We start from the raw sequence: 21,945 nt of genomic DNA on the forward strand, positions 1-21,945 counted from the left end.
AATGGGGTCTAAAAAAGGCAGTTGCCAACCGTGTCAAATGCGGTAAGGATTAATGACTGATGTAGAGGCTATATTACAAGCGCCAAATTCCTGTAACTGCCTGTCTCGTAGCTTTAAATTAATGGACATCTCAGCACCGTGATGGGCTCTTAGCTTTCAGGGCGGCGTGCAATCACACACCAACATACCTGTCGATGATGTTCCCCGGCCCAAAGTGGCCAGGTTAGAGAAGAGACTTATTCAACTGTGCCGTTCGTGTGGTGAAAATTGGGCGCCGGGGCTGAAGTGAGGATTTTTGGAGTTAATTAAAAGTCAGGCGTAATCTTGTTTTATGACTTATCTGAAAGGCAGGAGGAAGGAGCAAGAGCGAGAGGGGTGAGAGAAAGAGGAGTAGGCGTTTGATCTTCCTATTAGAAGTTAAAAGTGAGGCCTGTTGGGCGATTTCGCATGAAATTCATTTTCGGTTCGGCGAGTTATACGCGGAAACGTTAACCCTCTCCAAACCCTCAAGCGCGCGCCGCTCCTCTGCCTGAAAGCTGCTCTGTGAGGTAGGATAAGAATATTACGATGTTTAGGAGAGATGCCAAAGACTCTCCAAGAGCGAGAGAGAGAAAGCAAGAAACAAGGAGAAAAAGTGGGAAGCCTGGGGCTTTGATCAGCGGAGAGAAGTGACAGAGATTTAAAGGCAGCTGTTGTGTTGTCATCTTAATGCTGCTGGGAGGAATGATACATGACCTCACATCAGCTCAGGCGCACCATTGATCTGCTGAATGTCATTGCGACAGCTCAACCCGGCAAAATACTAGCTTAGACCAACCCCAGCATCAAAAGCCCGTCAAAGCGGCGGGAGGCGAGGGCGCGTCAACCAACTGACACTCTCCCGCTCGGCCCAAGCTTCATTTGCACTGCTCATTTGCGGCTGACTCAAAACCAAAGGCTTATTTACAGCTCACAGATTGGTTCTCGCTCTTTGATTGGTGTCTTCGTCAATCCGGCCGTGGACTGAAAACGAGAACTTTTTTCCTATCGGAGCCATTAAGGAATGAAAGAAGTTAGCTGTCCGGTCGCCCAGCTAACAGCTAAACGGATCAAAGCTGATGGAAACACCTGAGGGGAAAAATATGCCAGGACCCCACCCACCCACATGGAGACAGCTGTACGAAGCTTTTACAAATGTCATGCGGGACTTAAAGAGACTGCGTTTGCAGAACGATTGCCTCATTATGGAGGTGGAGCTCCATTTTCAGCTGGTTGAAAGAGTTTATGGAGCCACTCACATGGACATCAGCGCTTAATAAGAGAACCTGCTCACGACATAATGGGCGGTGTTTGTCAGCTCACTCAGCGCACTGTACCCTTTGCAGTGAAGATGGTTGTGTTTTCGGTGATGTGTAATGCACATTTTTAACTCTGGTTTGGTGGCTTTAATGAGTTTGATTTGATGTGTTTTGTTAGAACACGCTAACAAACAGTAGGCTGAGACATCTGCATTGTATTTACTGTTCTGTTACCTGTACACTTTTAAAAAAATATAATTGAAAACAGAAAAAAAAACTCTAATATGCTTTGATAAAGATATCAATAAATATGCTTTGAGTATACAGTAAAAAAAAAAATCTAACAGGAAATTCCATGTGATTTTACAGTAAATTACATTTTCAGAGATATAATTACATTGGGAGGAAATAGTAAACTGATTAACCCTGTGGTTAATATATGATGGTTTTTCACCAAAATGACAATAAAAATAAATAGGTTAGTATAGTTTGGGATAATGTAATAGGTTCTGGCAACCACACTTTTTATGTATATTCATTTATTCATTCATTCATTCATTCCTAAATTCATTCATTTAGCAATATGAGTCTATGTTGTATATTTAGACTAACTGCGCTTTGTTCATTTCTGCAGCTCAAAATGATGATTACATTGGCTTAATCAATACCAGGATAATATTGGATCTGATAATTTTTGCAGAATACCAATCCACCCTTTACCTTAATTTCATTGAACGGATGAATCAATCAATGCAGTTAAAATTAACATATGTGCCATAAACAAGATGGTTTAAGGAAACTTTGTTATTCAAGTTCTTGATTGAATTCATACAATAACTTTATTGTTCATATAATGTATATTGTACATTTTAATGTATAATATACTTGAATGCATGTATAATGTACATTATAAAGGTGCAACATGTAATGGCTTTAAATTGGTCTAAATCTTCATGCATTTCCATGTTAACTGGATCTTTTTCTGTCCACTGTAAATGGTGTACTGCAATTGTTTACTTGTTTAATTAGCTAAGGGACTAGTAGCTTTCAGTCTTCTTAATCATTTTCTCCAGCGATTTCACAAATGCCGTCAATAGAGCTTAACTTATTGACCCGAAACATTGTTTTAAGAATTCAGCTTGAAACTGGCTTCATGAGCACTGAAACTGTTACAACACTTCATATAATTTGTGAAGGCAGGGACATTAAAATAAAATACCAAGAGATGAGGCGAGAGAGAAGTGAAGAGCAACAACATTATCTCAGACAAACAAACAGTTTTCCACTGACTGTTTCCTCCCATCATTGAAATTAGCAGAAAAGTCTAACATATTTCTCTGTGCAACATATATTTCTTTTAGAAACACAATCAAAATGGACAAGAACAAGGCAATCATTTGAATGAGGGCCAGAGGTAAATGACTATATAGTTTTGTATTCTGGGTTATGCGGGGTTGTGTCTGGATTGCTAATTGCTTCATTTACCGTCTGCCTGCATCTGCACGGCCTGTATTTAAAACAGCCATGCACTAGAGAAGTCAGCACTGGCAGAGATGAGTCTAGCTCCATTCAGAAGAGTTAGACTACATCAGTCATTGAGTCATCACTTCAGAGAACAATTAGCTACCCCAATTATGCGGTTTTAACCATTCGTTTGAAAGATTCAGGTTTTTCAATGCTTGTTCCAAGAACTATAATTTAAAAATGAATGTCTATGTTTAGAGATAGAAAATCTGGTGCTTACGAAGTGGTTCCAGTAAAAAAAAATGGAAGGTATATGAATGTTTAGAGCAGTGTGTGGCAGGAACACTTGGAAATCATCTGCAAATGGATGGCAACGTTAAATACAAAAGTTTCTTTTTAGCCTCGTAGTGACCCTTAATGGTTCATAGTTATAGATCAAATTGGAAGTGCATCCACATGTCCACAGTCCGTCAGATGTTTTAAAGTGGTTTGTTTATGATCTGTCAATTGTTTTAAATTGATTTGGCAATGAAAAAAACGTAGGCAGTTGCGTACCCTTCCTTGTGGGCACTTATGCGCTATTAGTAGATATGTAGCTTCATGAAGAATGTAGTGCATCATCAAAACACACATATTACGACCATCGAGTAAATAAGGAAGCTTTTATAAAATGAGTAATAAGTGAATAAGTCATTTTATATTCAATGCTAAAACGTTAAAGTATAACAATGAACAGAAATTGCTTGTCTTTGTTAAATGGGCACTATTAAATGCACAGTTTTAATTTAGTTTTGTTCATTTGTTTTGCTAAAGAATTAATAAATGGTTTTCAGTGTTTAAGATATGCACTAAACGAAACTGGAATTGTAGCAATTTGCCACTTGAGTAATAAATCAATTATCACAAATCAATGGTTCAGGATTCTTCTGCATGCTTTATGCTTCATCATTTAGGTTGAATTATCAGCGGATCGGACAGTTCAAGTGCCATAAAAAAGCTAATCAAATGTTTATATTCTATAATTTAGAACATGTTACTTTGTTTCTTTAATCGTATTTTAGCATTTTATCTGGAATTTTAATAAAAGGGACTCTATCCACTTTATCTACAGGACTCTTACCTTTTGGAATATCCTTAAGTCATTTAAATACATTAACATACAGATGAAAGTCTATTAAAACATTCATATTAATTGGTGTTAAAAAGCTTTCTTTACAGCAACACTCACTTTCAGCGCTGTTAACAAGTTAGCATGCAGAGTGTTTATACAGTAGTATACAGACTCATACTGTGTGCTTAGATGTTTGTTCCTGAGACTGAAAATAAAACTTACAGTACTAGTTACTTTATAAACCAAGTGTTAATGGAATTTGCTGCAAACTATGGCGTTAACTATAAAGAAGCGTTCCTACAAAACAGTTTTTTACTTACTTGCTGAATCAGAATCTAGCATTTTAGTGGTTTACCTTGTCCTGAATATTATAAAATAATAACCATAATTCAAATTGTTGAGTTAAAAATGTTTTGTAACCTGAGTCATATACCAGGTTCAGTTTCAACAGATCTTTCAAGCACTTTATGAAATAAGTACAGGAACGCTATGCGTCGCAGCTCTTCTAGAGGAGATACCTGCTATTCATCTCAACTACGGCCCGATTGAAAGAGAAACCGAAAGACAGGCGCCAGACTGAAAACGAGCGATGTTTTTCTCACACGCTCTCTGATGGGAGCAAAGCGCCCGGTGATTTAGGACATTTTGACCAGTTCGGAGGCGGTACAAAGTGCAGCATGGCTTTGAGATCACAAGACATCAGCCCGAACCTCACTTCAGTCCACACAATACATAAATAAGTGAAAGGCCAGCATAAGATATGAGTGCACGCAACCTCAGGCTACTTCAAAGAGAAGAAAAAAATAGAGAGAGGAGATGAAAAAAGAGCTTTTGCAGACGTGTGACTCTGTTAGTGCGCTGGTACACTGCCCACACGCTGACCCTGAAGCTTAGAAGAGACCTGAACTCGCGCCGCACACACCCAGACCGATGCGAACACAGGTGTATTTGCATTCAGCCATGTTCGCGCGCATACACCGTCAATACATATTCATTGCTACACTTCGCGCTCTCGCATCCACATAGCATCTGGATGACCTTTTGCTCCCATGACACATACTATCAGCGCACTTCACATGAGATCCTGCTAGAGGAAGAGCCGATGGAATACAATTCGGAGGAAAGAAAATAACCAAATTTTGATTCAGTGATTCGAACAAAGCCAGACCGTGGCGTTCTGAGAATCCGAGGATTGCATTATTGCTGATATAGATTGGTCAAGTTCCTTTGTGTAAGGCTCAGGTGCTCGTATTACTGACCCGCTCCGTGTTCAGAGAACAGGATGATTTCCTCTGGGTTCCTCAACAAACAGTCTTCATTATTAGTTTCTAACTCCAATGTTGCCCAATAAATTCCTAGCGCTCTTTCTCTCGAATCTCAGTGTCAGCGGACATTTGTCAGGAATTCCAACATTCCCAAAGCGGCTAAAGTGGGAGATATTGTAACTCACAGACTATCACAAAACTCCTGGACAGCTTTTGGTATTAGAAGCACATTTTTACACACATTTTTATGTGCCAAAAGTAACTAACATTAATAGCTTTCGCTCAAGTGGGTTTTTGCTGCTTATTTAATTTATTTAAGGAAAATGAGCTAATGCAACACAAACATTTTGTCACAACTCAATTTCAGTGCATTCAACCAAATTAAATATAGAAAATTTCGCTTAATTTGCATTGGGACTATGGGAATTATTTTCTCTGTATGTATGAGAATCCGAAACCAAATACATTTTCTGTTGAGTTTATTAAATTAAAACATGGTCATTTGTTTCTTTTTAATTATTTTTTAAGGAATTTTCCATAAATTATATTAAATGAAGTTTTGGATAATAAATCATTGAACATTGCTATTTTTAAGTGGATTATATGATTGCTTTTACATTTATTAATATTATATACTTCAGAAAGACTTTATAATAACTGCACACTATGAATCATTATGTAAAGCATTAATAAAGTGTCAGTACAGCCTTTATAAAGCATTGTCCCAACATTATAATATGCATGCTAATAACTAATAGTAGTAAATGTAAAATAAAGTGTTTTACCGATGAGATCACAAAAACAGATGGTTGGTAATTTATATATATTTTTATAAAATACTTAATCATAAATTACAGCAGGAATATCTGTTAATAAAGCCTTTATTAACACACTGATCAACTATTATCATGTGTCTAAATAATAAGATTTACAACTGTTAAATATCTTAAAGTACTTTTCTAAATGTTTAACGCTGCAACACACCAACATCGCTCAATTGCAAACACACGTTTGGAAAAACATATTTTGTTAAACGCTCCATTTAAAAAATGCTGAGTACCTTTTTCCAACTCTATCAAAACACAGCAAACCTGGAGTCATTTGGTCAAAACATAATGACTATTTTCTACCCAACAGAAACATATAGCCAATCATAGCACACAGACTGACAAATTTCTAACAGTTGATGACTCTACAAAAACCACGTTATTTGTCATATTTTTATTTTTTTTGCAATTTAGTCTTCGGTTTACCTTCAACTGAAACCCATTTTACAGTGTTGAATGTGTTCATTCTTGGCAAGTATAACAGTATCTAAAACCGAATGAGTTATTACTTTATAGAATAGAAAATGTCTATGTGATAGAAAAATTGGGTCCTCTATTCAAATATTCAGTTGGAACCTTGATTGAAATTGCTTTCCAGTGGATGGGGTTGGATATGGATGGTAGCTGATGCCAGTCATCAACAAAAATTACAACATTCATGGCCTTTGGTTTTCACGCAAGCTTGTTTCCGTCACATAAAAGTAAAAACAGTAATTGTGACCTTTTTATCTCACAATTCAGACTTGTGAAATACTGTAAATTCACAATTGCAAGAAAAATAGAATTCTAGGATAAAGTCACTATTACCTTTTACCCTTTATTTTTCATGGCAGAAATACCCTTCATTGGTTCCACATCTGCTCCGCTTCCAGGCATTATCTCTATTCTTATAACTATTTCTAAATATTTCAGTGATTTGCTACTTAAAAATACTCATCAGTTGTTACAACATTTTATATATATATATATATATATATATATATATATATATATATATATATATATTCAGTATATTTTATATATTCAGTACTTTTGAGTTGTTTGCAGAACTAGGCGCTTTATACTATATTTTAGGTTTGGGACATTAGGTGTTCATTTCCGACATGCTAAAAACATAAAAAATTATAAGAAAGATCCATTATTTTGGTATGGGGGTAAACTTGTGTAGAAAGAAAATGCAAGCATTTTAGAAACGTGTTAATTGACTGAATATTGTGTGAAAACAACGCGCATTGTGTTAATGGTATGGTTACAAGAAACGGATGCTGTGCTAATTGTGTTCAGAGTTTTGAAAATCTGAACAGAGAATGGACAAAAGGACGATAGCAACGGAAAAAAAAACACTGACCTCTAAGATACGAGGACTCAAAAGCGTAAAAGTGTAAAAGTGATCAACATGAGTTGTCTAGTCTGTCATTTGAGAAGAATAGATCGAAGCTGTTATTCACTGAGATATAATGCCTTAATTTAAATTAGTCTTTATTTTGTGTCATATCAGATATATGTTAGCAATTAAATAACACAGGGAAGTAAAAAGAAATGAAATTTATAGAAAATAGAAAGCAATATCAGCGTGTGTGCTTCTCTTTCAATCTCCTTTACTCTGTTCTGGTGAGAGGAGTAAATTTCAAGGGAAGGTGTTTTGTTTTTGTTTGTTTATATTTTTGTGTTTGGTTTTATTTTGGGATTTAGGAGTATGAACGCCCTCTACATTAATCTGCTGTCAAAGGGTGCAGAGATATTAATGTATTACACACACACACATAAACAACCTCTGTTTAATATTTCATGTTTTCACGCTGAGGAAGTGAAAACTGAAATAAAGAGTTTGATGGAGTTCTTCTTCTTTCAAAGAAGGGGCTATGAATTATAAAACAGCTCTTTTACTTTTAAACCTCAAATTAAATTTACTGCCACACTCCTCACACTAGCTTAACAATAAATATATGCATATGTTCACACATTTTGCATTATGTGGGAGCGACTAAAGTCTTCCATGACCTTCATGATAATATTCCATTTATTATCAAGGCTTCAAATGTTCAGATGTTGACTAGTGTCTGTGTGTATATATATATATATATATATATACTATATTAGTGCTCTTAAACTATTAATAGCGATTAATTGCATCCAAAATAAACGTTTTTGTGTGCACTGTATACATGTATTATGTATATATAAATACAAACAAATGCAAGTATATTAAAGAAAATATATTTATATATTGCATAAATATAAAATATATGATGCGTGTGTGTGTGTGTGTGTGTGTGTGTGTGTTATACATAATAAATAAACACAGTACACAAACATATTTTATGTAAACAAAACCTTTAGTATGGATGTGATTAATCGCAATTTATTCATTTGACGGCACTAATTTAAATATATTCATATTTCAAATTATACAATTATTTCACAATATTACTGTTCCTGTTATTTTTTTATCAAAATAAGCACAGCCTTGATGAGCATACGAGACTTGTTTAAAATAAAATAAAACAAAAAAATCTTTTAAATGGTAGTAAAAATGGAAATGAAATCAACACATAACTGCAACAATTTTCATACTGAAGCTACATTAGATGTAAAGCGATATCTATATCAGCACGGCATGGCTAGACATGCACGCCTCTTCAATTCTTCTACATCCTGCATTTAATAAACATTACTGTTACATGAACATCTTCCAGAATATGTCTTGTGTTCCTTTTCCAGAATATGCTTTTCTCCGCACACACTATGAGTAATAGAAGCGCTGTAACGTAGAATTCAAGCCTAAATTGGTTTCCCACTTCAATGTGAAATTCAATTAGAATATGTTCCAGCGATTTGCCAATTGAATTTATTTTCAGTGCCAAAAAGAAACTGGTGGAGAGATGTGTGGAGTCCCAGCAAAGCCATAAAGTGGCATTTTGGAGGTCTAATTCAAAGGCATTGGTCCAGGTAAATGTGCGAGGCTGATTGCTCCAGCCCTGCTGTGAAAATGTCTCCATGTCTCTTTTACCCTTAATGAGAATCAGTGCAGCAGCCCTGGGGCATCGCACTCAAGACAAGCATCAAACTCATTTGCACACCTTTTATACACACACACACACACACACACACTCATTATATGCTATCATGTTTTCATCTTTAAACGAGAGATAAAGCACTAAAACTTTGATTAGGTGAACTCGAGAGGAAGAGTGTTTTTTTTTTTTTTTTTGTCGAAATCGCTCTTTGTTTGAAGTCGGAGTCTGCTATAGTCAGTGGCGTTTAAACATAAGAAAGATATTCAAGAGCAAAAGCGCCAGCGTCCCAAATGCACGTTCTGTATCTATTTACATATTCAGCCACAAGACAATTAATACAATAAAGTATGATCAAATGAAACTGCGTGTTCCAGGGGAAAACCTGTTGTGCCTGTGTTTACGTGGCTTGCTAATGTCTTTGGGGGAGAACGTTTTGTAACATGGTGGTCTATAAACAGACCCACCTACAGAGCTCAAAGAGTGATCGCTTTAATAGGTGTGTGTGTGTGTGTGTGTGTGTGTGCGCACAAGCACAGCCACAGTCCTGTATTTTTTGCATTATATTTGATTTAGATCAATTTCAAGGACTCAGAAATCCCTTATATCTACGACCTTTACCTGACCTATAGGTGACCTATTCTGTCCTTACAGCAGATGTAAATGGTAAATGGCTTGTTTATTTCATGTGATCTCTTCTAAGGTCAGATTGCATATTAATAAGCGGTGCTATCTGCATATAAACCACGGACGAGATGCGAAATGGGAAATATAAGAAGATTGAACAATTCTGCTTCTGATTGCTCTTAAATTTGGCATGAAATGGAAATTCACTTATTTATCTGTTTTCTAAATGCATTTATTGATCTTATTGTGAATGATTCCCTCATGCATGCATTTCTTTTTCTTTTTCATTTTTAATCGAAATCTCATAAGCCTTCTCTCTGTTGACGCATGTAGGATTTCTCTCAATTTCTCTCAAGATAATTCAATCTTCTTAAAGGGACAGTTCACCCAAAAATGAAACATTTACTCATGTTGCGCAAATCCTATGATATTTTCCTTTGGACAATTCTTAATAATTTACAATTCTCACGTTTAAGGTAGAAATTTGAGAATAAAACATGTAATGGAATTTGGTTGCCAGATGCTGTGATAATAAATGCAAAATGACAAAGGACAAAACAATGTGGTAACATTTTATTCATTTATTACCACTAACAAACTAGGACTATGAGCATCAATACTGTTGCAACACTGATTTAGCTCACGTTAATGAAGCGGGACATAAAAAAGTGTACTTCCTACAGTACTTAAAAAAAGAAAAGTCACAGTCATTTGCTTGAGAATCAGATTGTGTGGCATCGATATTGACAACAGAATGCAAGCAAGAGAACAGATAAGAGAACCAAACATAAAAATCATGGAGAAAAAAAAGTTCAAGAAGCACACTTTTTATATCTTTTTATGGTACCTAAATGATATACTCAGATTAGCTTGCTAGCATTATCTGAAACCCACACTGAGAAGTCAAGTCAGCAAAGTCATTTCAGAAGAAGAGCACGCATTCTGTTTTAAGATTATGAAAACGTTTTTTCTTCTAAGTAACACGAAGCAATGAATTGCTCGCAATAAAGCCGAGAATAGGCATTGAGAAACTAAATGGGGTTCATGTTGACTTTAAATTTGTGGTGAGACACATGTTTATGCTATTGCCATAATGAATGAATGAGGGAGTTACGGAAGAGGATGAAATACTCCTTGTCCTTTGAGAACACTTACGGATGTTGTTGTCTTAAAAGCCTTAGGAGGTTCAAGGCATGAAGAAATACCCACACAGAATTATTCACATGTGCACAAAGCATACACACACCGTCCTGCATGTACACACATGCGCGCACACACACACACACACATTGATTAATACGTGGTGTCAGTGGGAGATGTGCAGCACTTGTGAAATGGAGATTCATTTACATAATAAAATCACTGAAATATCACACTCGCACACACTGACAGCATAAAATCTCACCAGAGATGGAAAAATGAGAGGGGCTGAAGGGTGAAGAGAGGAAAGGAGGATGGTACAGAGAAAGAAATGAGGTAATAAGAGGGATGAGAGGAAAAGAAGTGTCTGATGAGAGATGTTCAATATTTACTTGGCCTGAGAGCAATCTATAGGCGCATGCACAAACACAAGCATATTTCACTAGCAGTTTCCAAGAACATGGTGCAGTTTGGTCTCCCATGACTAGTATTTTTGACATAAAGCATATGTTTCTTGGTGCGAGAACTATTAGGTTGATAGATAAACTAACCAACAGAAAATTGTGAAAATTGTGCTTTTGAACACCTCAAATGTCTGTATTATCCAACTAAAATTGTGATGTTGACCAGTTTTTTCTTTTTTTGTCAAGTACATAAAAATAAAAATGCATAGTAATGTATTATAAAATGAATATTACTGCATGAGTCTTTAATCTAAATAATAAATTGCATTTCATTTTTACATCTTTCCGTTTTGTTGTCTAGACGCTGGCCACGTAATTAAGAATTTGTTCCCACATTTCAGTAAGTTCATTCCCTTGTCGCATTTTAAATCACGACCATGACTTAACTAAATTAAAACAAGGAAAGGAATCGTGCAATTTATCTCAAATGAGGGAATAAATTATCCCTGAATTATTAATATTCTGTTTGACCACCTGAGACCAGACCCTTATATTGTACTCCATTTGTGGAAAGAACCTATTCTCTTAGACCCATTTTATATTTTATTCAGTTTTAGATTTTGTCGACTCTGTACTTCTCTTGGCTTTTGAGTGAAATCAGTGTTGATGCACGACAGAAGTAGCCAGGTGAGGCTAACTGACCACAGTCCTGCTATTGACTAGTAGACCTGGGGCTCTTTCTTCATCAGAAGTACAAAGTCTAAACAGTATTGATGGCTCCATGAGGACTGAGCAACTCGGACCACCTTGCGCATTTCACTGTACAGTATTGCTTCTGTGTGGTATGCACAAAATCACACTGATTTATTTTACAATAATATAAAATACAGTTTCTTACTAAATACTCATAAATGCTTTATTAACTTGCACTTGGTTTTATGCAATTCTGGCTCAAGATCTTACAATATGCATATACAGTACTTAATGTTAGATATATTCACTGATTTATTCAAATCTGCATTAACTTAGCATGCTTTCACGTATTTCTAGAGTGCTCATTTCTCATTCCTGTCTATGTGATTGAAATCACATCAAGAATGCAACATTATGTAGCCAGCATTATTTGTACAAATGTTAAATTACATTATACAGTAATGAGAAAATAGCTACATCGCTTGCATTTCTGCCTATTGCTATAGCTTTAAGTTAGACTTGATAATGGATATTTGATTGCACTGACATTCATTCATTAAGCAGCTGCAAAAAGTCTTTTACAAATGTGGAATGCTTCAAAAAAAAGGAAAAAAAATCTACAAACTTGCACTAGGCAACCTGTTTTCAAACATTAGGATTTTTAGGCCCCCAAAATACCACTTTTGTGTAAATGAATCGCTAAAAGCATTAAAATGATGCTGTGTAAGTGTCATAATTAAAAATGTATCGCATGCAAATGCAAATGGCAATAGATAATTTCAGCGATGTCAGTAATTATCAGGAATTTCAAAATACTGTTTTTGTTTCAGAAACCCCCATTGGCTGCTATGACACATTAGCGCTCTGATTGGCCACAGTGTTTCCCACTGGCATTATGAACGGTTAAGATTAATGTCTGTCATATAAGGCAGTTACAGTAGTAGTATCCATGGACAAACAGACTATGGGAGTGTGAAATATGAGCCTATTTACAGAGGAAAGGCCCAGGGCTGTGACTTAACATAAGCACCATGCTTCAGTCTCTGTTCACCTGGAGATCAGCCCCAGCAGGGCTTCTTTAACTAATACACCTGTCACCCCATTTCACACCCACACGTGCGCCCAAACCACACACATAGCCTGACTACGTGCCTGTATCTTTTCCCTTTGTTTTCTCATTCTTTCATGTACAAAGACCTGCGCACCTGGTCTAGGAAAACTCCCTGACTCTAATTAAGATTCCACATCTGCTATCAAGAAGTGAGACGTGAAGTCACTTGACTTGACACCGCAAGCAAATACCGAATCACGCACCTGCACGCGTCAAGAAAGGAGAAAACACCTCGGTGTATCTGATTGAAATATTGGAAAAATGCGCAGGTCACGTTAGCGACATTTTGCTGCCAAATGTCCGTAGCGTCGCGAAGTATCAGCACAGCTCTCAAGGGAGTCAATTCAGTGCTTTTGTGTCACCAGCTGAAATGTGTGAAATTCGAAATATTTCCTTTGATATGGCTGGGTTTCGCTTCTACCAAATATTAATGGAGTGGTAGCATCGCTAAATTTTGCAGTCTAAAAAGTCAGTCTATAGTGTGAATAGTGTGGATGTTTGAAGCACAGCTCACACAAAATTCACTTTAAACCAAACAATCTGTTAGTCAACACAACGACTAACTGAATCAGCTGCTTACATGTATCTGCAAAATATTTGGGCGAAAGATTTTTCTTGTAAATTTCTCTGGGAAATGAACAATCAACAGTGCAGTCACATAGTTTAATGGATTTTTTTGGAAATAGCGAAATCATTTGACCTCACGTGACAAAACAGTCCTTTCATTTCTTTTTAAAATGGCTGGATTGTGCTCCTTTTGATAATCACTGGTAAACATGACCATACCTTAAAGGATTTCATACAAAAATGTGTTACACAGCTCCAATAACCCATCACAGTTATTTGACCACAACTGAGTTTGAATCAGCTTTTTGCCAAATCCGTTCCTCTACCTTTTCCTTCACACGAAAAAGGCTTTTATTTTGAAAATAGTAAAGGAGATAATTCGTGGGTATCTGTTGGTTAAGGTAAGGTTTTTTGTACTAAAGCTGCATTCATTTAATAATTTTAATAGCAATGATAATTTACACTCAACATGCTATTATTAAATCTTATTTTATAATGTACTACAATAAAGAGGTGCAAATATCTGAAATATCTGCACTAAATACGGTCAATGGCACAAATATTTCCTGCTTAAAAACTTTCGCTGACACTCAAAAATGGCTTGATTGCTGTAGGTGGAGGCACATTTTCTACTGCTCAGCCAAATTTTGAATGCATGATCTAATAATTGATCCAATAGGAAGTTTAGCAATAGGGCAAAAACCTGCAGATTTGCTTGGTTTGACAGTGACATAAGCACAGGTGTGTATATATATATATATATATATATATATATATATATATATATAATATGCAATTGACAATGAATCTACATTTTGTGACAACACCTTAACTGTAAATGTGACGCGTGTTAATAAGGTTAAAGGTAGAATTTTAAAAATAACGTCAGACATAATTTTTTGATAGCTTTATAGTGTGAGAAATCAAACGCCCACTCCATCTGCTCCCTCCTCTCAGAAAGAGGCTCTCCATTGAGATCACACACACTTCATTTACAGCCCTCAGACTTCTGTACCAATTACACTCATATCAAAAAGGCGCGGGCTGACATGTCCTACAAAGAGCCTGATTAAAGCCTCACATAAACACACGTGTGTCCTCGCACAATTTATTAGCCGGAAGACCCGAAAGGATATTTTACCTCAGAAGATAACATCTCTGCTCTTAATGGCCCACTGAACAATTGCACACACACACACAGCGCGTGGAGGAATGGCAGGTTTTCATTGCACATCCTGTGGGCTCTTTGACTGGCATGGAGGAATGAGACAGGTTCTCCACTAACAAGCCAACTTTTTTTTATTTCCTCTCCTGTCAGATGGCTCTAATATTAATCCGTGGTGCTATGAGACAGGAAACTCCTAGCATGCAATTTCCGTCTGTTTCTTGCAAAAGAGAGATCGTATTGATCAGCGGATGTCTCCGAGCGTGCACGTGGGTATGCGCATGCGTGTATTATATATTACGCGCACGTCTCTCTCAAGGACGTACTTCAAACAGGAGGCCTGTCAGTCAACTGGTGGTTGGATTAAATTGAAGAATGCGTTTGGAGCCATTTCCCTTCCTCCCAACCTGCAGACAAGCACACACACACACACACACACACACACACACACTGAAATGGACGCGCACCACCCACCAGTACCTGCTGAATCCATCCATCAGCACAGCTTTGTTTGCTTGCTCTGGTAAATATGTGAATCCCAGCTCTGTATTTGTTGTTGTTGGTTAAAGCTTCACTTGCATGTGGCTTTTTATCCTTTACCGTAGTAAACATGTAGAATTGGATTTGGAACCTGAGGCAGGACAACAGAGATGAACGGATAAGATGGGTTTAAATTAGGGCTGGTTAATTGAATTAATTTTTGTGATGTGCTGATTATTTAATCCGATCATGTGCATGTATAAAAGTTCTAGAGAAATTATTTCATAAATTATCGTGCCATTAAAGAACGGGCTTATGTATTTAATAATACAATACAATACAATATCAGAATGTTTGGGAATGGTCAGAATTTTTAAAGACGTTTATTTTGTTATTTTTGGTCTGTATAAATGTAATATCTTTCAGCATTATTGTAAGATGTATTAATTAAAAATTAAAACACCTGCATTATTTCCTGTTGTGCTCTATCCAGATGTTTTTGAATGTATAAAGCGTTATCTTCTGTAAATAGCAGTTAAACAGTTAAACAGCTGAATCAAAGCAACATTTTTTTTTCTAGCATGACCCCAGAAAAACCAGTTAAATGCAAACACCACCCCTGAGTCCATTCTAAAGATTTCATTGCTCGTGTCACTTACAATACTAATTGCCTACGAGAAAAATAAATAGCAATAAATAAATAATACTAAACCATAACCTTAACCTTGCTACGTGGTAGCACATGGCAATAGATTGCATTACTGTCACGATTGTATATGATTTTTTTTCTTTTCTTGAAAAGGTGACTGGGTGATTGATCTAACCAATAAAATCTGTTGCGGCAAAGGGTTTGTGCTTAACCGAGTTGAGGAAAAATCACACACATCAGTGACCTATGGCAACACTGAAAATGACTGGTGACAAATTATTATTGTTAGCGGCTTACAAAGTGTTAACTTAATTTAAATGAGCAGCAGTTCAGTGAGGCAGCTACTAATGTTAGTGAAGCTCATCAACAAGATGATTTCACTTCTATACGATTTTGATGTCTATGTGAAAAAAAAATATGCATGAAAACTGTCAAATTACTGTCTTTCTGTTTGATACATGCATTCATAGTTGTTTGTCTAGTTAATGATATGATGTATTTGCATTGCTGCAAAATAAAGCTAATTCTCTCTCTTTTTTACACATCAATACAACTCAGATTTTTCAGCCTAATTTTTATTTATTTTCATAAAGACTTAATCACACTCAACTAACGCATTAAAATGACAGTTCTAGTGTAAAATCATATCTGTTTCAGTGGCAGAAAAGTGATCACAAAAGAACCAACAAAACAAAGCCATACATTCATGAACATAGATGAAATATTTCATTTATCCTTTAGGATACAATTAGAGAATCGGTTTGAATACCATGAAAGCCAGATGCGTTTTGAAGATCTCTTCATGTCTGCGAGAGATCTATCACAGGAAAGAACTGGATTCTGCTCTGATACTGTGTTGCTCTTTTGTGTTCTTTGGATAAAAAATAATGATACTGAATACTCACTTTGTGACATATTTTGACATAGGCTAGTTGGCAGTCTGCCACCCTTACAAAAAGAACAAAATGTCAATTAATATGGTGACCGTGGCAGAGAAAAATAAGAAATATTCTGAAGGTTTCAGGAAGAGAACATCTGTAAATAAGACAACTAAGTACAATGATTTATTTAAAATATCAACTGTAAGCTTTTTAAAAAAACACTTCTGGGTTAAAAGCAACCCAGCTTGGTTTTCTTGGCAACCCAGCACTGGGTAAATATCGAAAAGAATACACGCTAAGTTATTACTGTAAATTTTTGCTGGGTTGTTTCATTCAAATCAGCTATTGTTTAAAAATTATTATACTGCTGTCTTAAAATGGACTGGATATTAAAAACACACGCTCAATTACATGGACAAAATACAAGACCAATTGAATTTATTTGGACGAATACAACATAACTTGTCAGAGACAGGCTCAACCCAGAAAAAAAGACCCATTAAAATAACCCAGCAACTTAGTTACAGAAAAACTACAAAATAAAAATGTTAAAAACAACCCAATTAAATGACCCATCTGGACACGGCTTAGAATAAAAAAAAAAAGGGTTAGAAAAAAATAACAACCTGGCAAGTATAAATTGCAGGAATATCAGCTTTGCTTTTTTAAAGAACAAAGTTTCATTTTGGTTTCTGGAAGTCTGCTTCTTGAGTGATTCTTCAAAGAGAGAGACAAGTTGCTCCACTGGAACATAAGCATGCCTTTGTGTAATTGTCTAAAGTTTGTGATAGTATGTGGGGTGAAGCAGAGAGGGGATGATTGAGCTAATGATTTACTGTGAGAATCCAGCACAGTGAATCATTAATGTATCAGTATATCATGGCCGTATATAATGACTCTCGCCGCATGGAGAAAAAAAAGAGAGAGAGAGAGAGAGAGAGAGAGAGAGCTGGTCAGAGACAGCACTGAATCATCAGCATCACTGCCATAAAAACAACTCGTACCTCTAATAAATAGCTTTTATAATCAAACCTCCTTCCCTTGCTCTCGCTCCATCTATTTTTCTATTCTTCTGTTGTCTTTCTGGCTTCTTTCCTTCAGTCATGCTTTACGCTATCTAGCCGCAGCAAAGCGCAGGAGTATTTCCGGTGCTCTCAGGCTCTGAGGATAATGTTCTGCATCACGGAGACTCCAGATGCAGGAAGTGCAGGTGGCTCTCCGGCGGTGGTGATTGATTTCCATGCGCGGAGAAAGCAGCTCATATTCCCTGATGTGCCCTGACAGGACTTCCTAAACACCCCTACACACACACACACACACACACACATACATTTTAATCTGTGAGAGATGCGTTTAGCGGAGCGTAATCTGTCACCTCCACCACTTCATCATCATCTTCTTCATCGCAATGGTGAAGATCAAGCAGTTCTACTATACCCATGAGACTTGGCTTGAATGCTATACAAGTAAGGCCAAATAACATATATATTGTCTGATATCATTTGTAAAATTTGAAGAATATCCTGGTCACTGTTTTAACATATGAAACGACATTTTTGAGAATATGAATGCTTTATTTGTTTATCTATAAATCAAATCCTGATGAGATGTTAAAGAAAAGTTAAGTAATTAATAATAAAGCACTATTTTGTAAATATTTATCGACAAGTATGAAATATCATATTTTGTGCATGAATTAATGAAAAGTCTAAATTAAGCATAACATTTAACAGTTTGGGGTTTCTTTACAGTTTCTTTATTTTTTTAGAAAAAAATCTTATTATTACCAATAAATATTATTGCAATTTATTGTTTTCTATTTTGATTTATTTTAAAATTGATTTTTTTTTTTTTCAGAAAAAAATTGCACTAGTCTTCAATATCACATGGTCCTTCAGAAATCATTTTAATATGCAGATAAAAAAATGCATATATATGTTTTTACAGTCACTTTTGATAACTTTCTTCCTTGCTATATATATATGTGTGTGTGTGTGTGTGTGCCGTAATATCCAGTACATAGATGAATACATATGTATATGTATATGTATGTATGTATGTGTGTGTATAAATCTAAATAGATAGATAGATAGATAGATAGATAGATAGATAGATAGATAGATAGATATATCCTATGCAGTATATCTTCCACAACAATTCATCATATTGAGCAATGCACAACATTATTTTCTCTCTTAAAGAGGAACTGTCAATTGGTCAGTACGATGCGAACAAAAATAAATAAATAAATAAAATGAGATTAATCACAAATTATTGACATCAAATTGAATCTAGTGACAGTTTCATTTGACAGTTTCATTTCATGAGTCACCAGAGGCTGTTTATATGCTGCCTAAAGTATCGATTTAGTACCCTGAATCGGTACCAGAGCCAAAATTTTAGTATCGATCCAAAGCTATACTCCAGACAGCAGTTAGCATCTCCTCAGGCTCTGACTGGGCTTTATTTATTTATTTATTTATTGCAGAACTTTGGCAGATCGTTTGTATCTTAATGAGAAGGCTCTATCAATGTATTAATTATGTCAAATTAATTTAATAATTTTAAACGCTATAACCGCATATAAATGTAAGCATGTTTATTTTTATAGCACAGAGATTTTTTTTTTTTTTCAAACCTGTTGTTATGGGGCTTTGGTTTTAAATTGGAAACAGGTGGTTCATAATTACACAAATAAAAGATCATTGTTCTAATTGTTATTCATCCAATTATGTACAAAATGTGATTTGATGACACGTGATGCTGTGTGATAAGAGGGAATGTGGTATTGAAGCAGCTGGATCAGAAATAGTAAAATTTAACAAGATTCAGCTTGACTCTTTCCAATTATAAACATTAAATGGAAACATTGTTCAATGTATTTTTGGCTCAAGTCTCTATATGTAGACCACATGCAATATTTATAATGCCCGTACAACAGATACAGGTGCTTTATGCAATCAGAAATCAGCAGCGCTCAGTAGAGTAGATACCACATGAAAATGATATATAACAGACACAAGATAACCATGAATAATATGGAATATTTACTAAATAATGCATGATGCGGAAGGGCTGCTTCATCTCTTGGCTTGCATTACACATCTTGAATTTCTCACTTGGAGGCGTGTGAGTTATTGGGGATGTATATGTAATGTACCATGTGTATGTGGTTTGAATTTCATCTTCACACTGAGACACCAGGTGCTATGACCCAACATCATAACAGTGTTGTGGAAGCAGAAACTACAGTGTAACAACACCTATATAAATGTAAAACATGGAAATGATTAGTTCTGAAATTAGAGCATTTATTCAATACACACACACACACACATACAAATTAAGACCCCTTGAAATTATTTGATGAATACCCTTTCTCGATGTCTTTTCTATTCGAACAAGTATAAGTTGGGTTGGAACGTTAAAAAAGTCCTCTCTCTGTCTCTTTGCCTTGTTTATTTATATGGGCCCAGTTTCACAGACAGGGCTTAGCCTAAGCTAGGATTAGGCCATGGTTCAGTTTGAACATTTAAGTAATTTTTATAAACATGCCTTTGAAAAATGCATTACCGGTACAAAACAAAGCCACTGGCATGTTTTAAGATCAGTCAGTGCAAGTTTCTTTCAGTTGAAACAGCTCAGATTTACATTTTCGTCTAGGACTAGGCATGCCTGTGAAACCGGGGGTATATTTTAAAATAAAATTAGGTCACAGCTATGAACCGTCAGCATATTAGGATGATCTTTGAATGTAGTAATGGCTGCTGAAAATCAAATCATCGCAAAAAAAATGTTTCAGAAACATTAAAAAGCCTTACTGAGTCAAAAACATTGTGAAAAATAGCAGCTTTGAACTGCATTTATTTGAAAAGTGAATCTGTGAAATGTATAGGTAACACTATTTCGATAGTTTCGACATGCAACTACATGTCAACTAGAGGTCATTTAAGTTGCAGACTGTCTACATAATAGCTTTATTTTGTTGGGTCCAACAACATGCCGACTATCAAAAAACTTTGCAAGTTTATGTGAACTTATTCTACCAACCTAACCCTCTGAAAGTTAGTTACAAAGCTACTTATAGGTAGTATAATATTAAAATAAAGCGTAACCTTTATTTATATAAACTGTGCAAATAAATCAATTCACCAAAATGAACCAGGCTTCCCATTGCTGTCTATCTGATGGTTAAGATGTTTGATCGGTACTTAATCTTGCAGTAAAACTGTGGGCACAATAAAATGTGTGGAAAAATACAACACAACACCAATGCTTTATGGAAAAAGTAGCTTGTTAAACAGCTGAGCTACTGTCATGCTCCTGAAAAAGTTTGTGTGTTGCTACTTTTAGCCACTTACTGTGCAACACTGCATCATGACCCTCCTTGCTCTCCCACTGTATGTGTCTAAGAAGACTGGAAAGATGAAAAATTTTGTCCTTCTAACTCTACTAAAAACAAACTGTACTTCAGAATTAACAAATGGGTATGAAACCAAGGGGCATGAAACATCCATTCTCAGGACAGCACCCAAAACATCAAGATTTAGAGAAACGTGGCATTAGAACGAAAGAAAATGTAATGAGAGAGAGAGAGAGAGAGAGAGAGAGAGAGAGAGAGAGAGAGAGAATGTGTGTACTGTAACAAAAGACCCTGAAGAGATGATTTAAGGAAGGATAAAGGAAGTGACCGACTGGATAGAACTCACATACTCAAACTGCGAGTCTTTCTTTCATACTCTCCTCCCAACATGGTTGTACGCCGCACATAGAGTCGAGATGCATTTCTGACTCGGACTTTAATGCAGGGGCCATTACTCAACTTTCTGAATACCCTCATGCATAATGTATAAGCCGAGAGGTGATTCCTATTCCAATTCATTTATTATTGCACTTAGAGCCAAATCCTACTGTAATTTCATTTTCAAAGTGAATCATATTCTTGCACTGCAGAAATATTTAGACTGATATCAGTAGACCTTTGAATCAATCATATCTCAGAATCGCCTAGAGTGCTCACGTCGTAGCCTCATATTAATGAGACTACTTATAGCAGCAGCACTGCCTCCAAAACCGCAATAAACTCCACGAAATAAATCACATTGTATATTACTTATTTCATTTTGACCACAGCTGTAGCATTTCTCTGTAATATATCTTTGCTTTCCAGATGGTTAGAGGCTTGATGTAGGTAAATATCTAATATTCAGATTTCTCTGGCGGTTCCCAACCTCAGTCTGCCAGTTTTGGGACCAACAAACTGTTATATT

Source organism: Puntigrus tetrazona, chromosome 20 (assembly GCF_018831695.1).
Source record: "Puntigrus tetrazona isolate hp1 chromosome 20, ASM1883169v1, whole genome shotgun sequence".
NCBI lineage: Eukaryota > Metazoa > Chordata > Actinopteri > Cypriniformes > Cyprinidae > Puntigrus > Puntigrus tetrazona.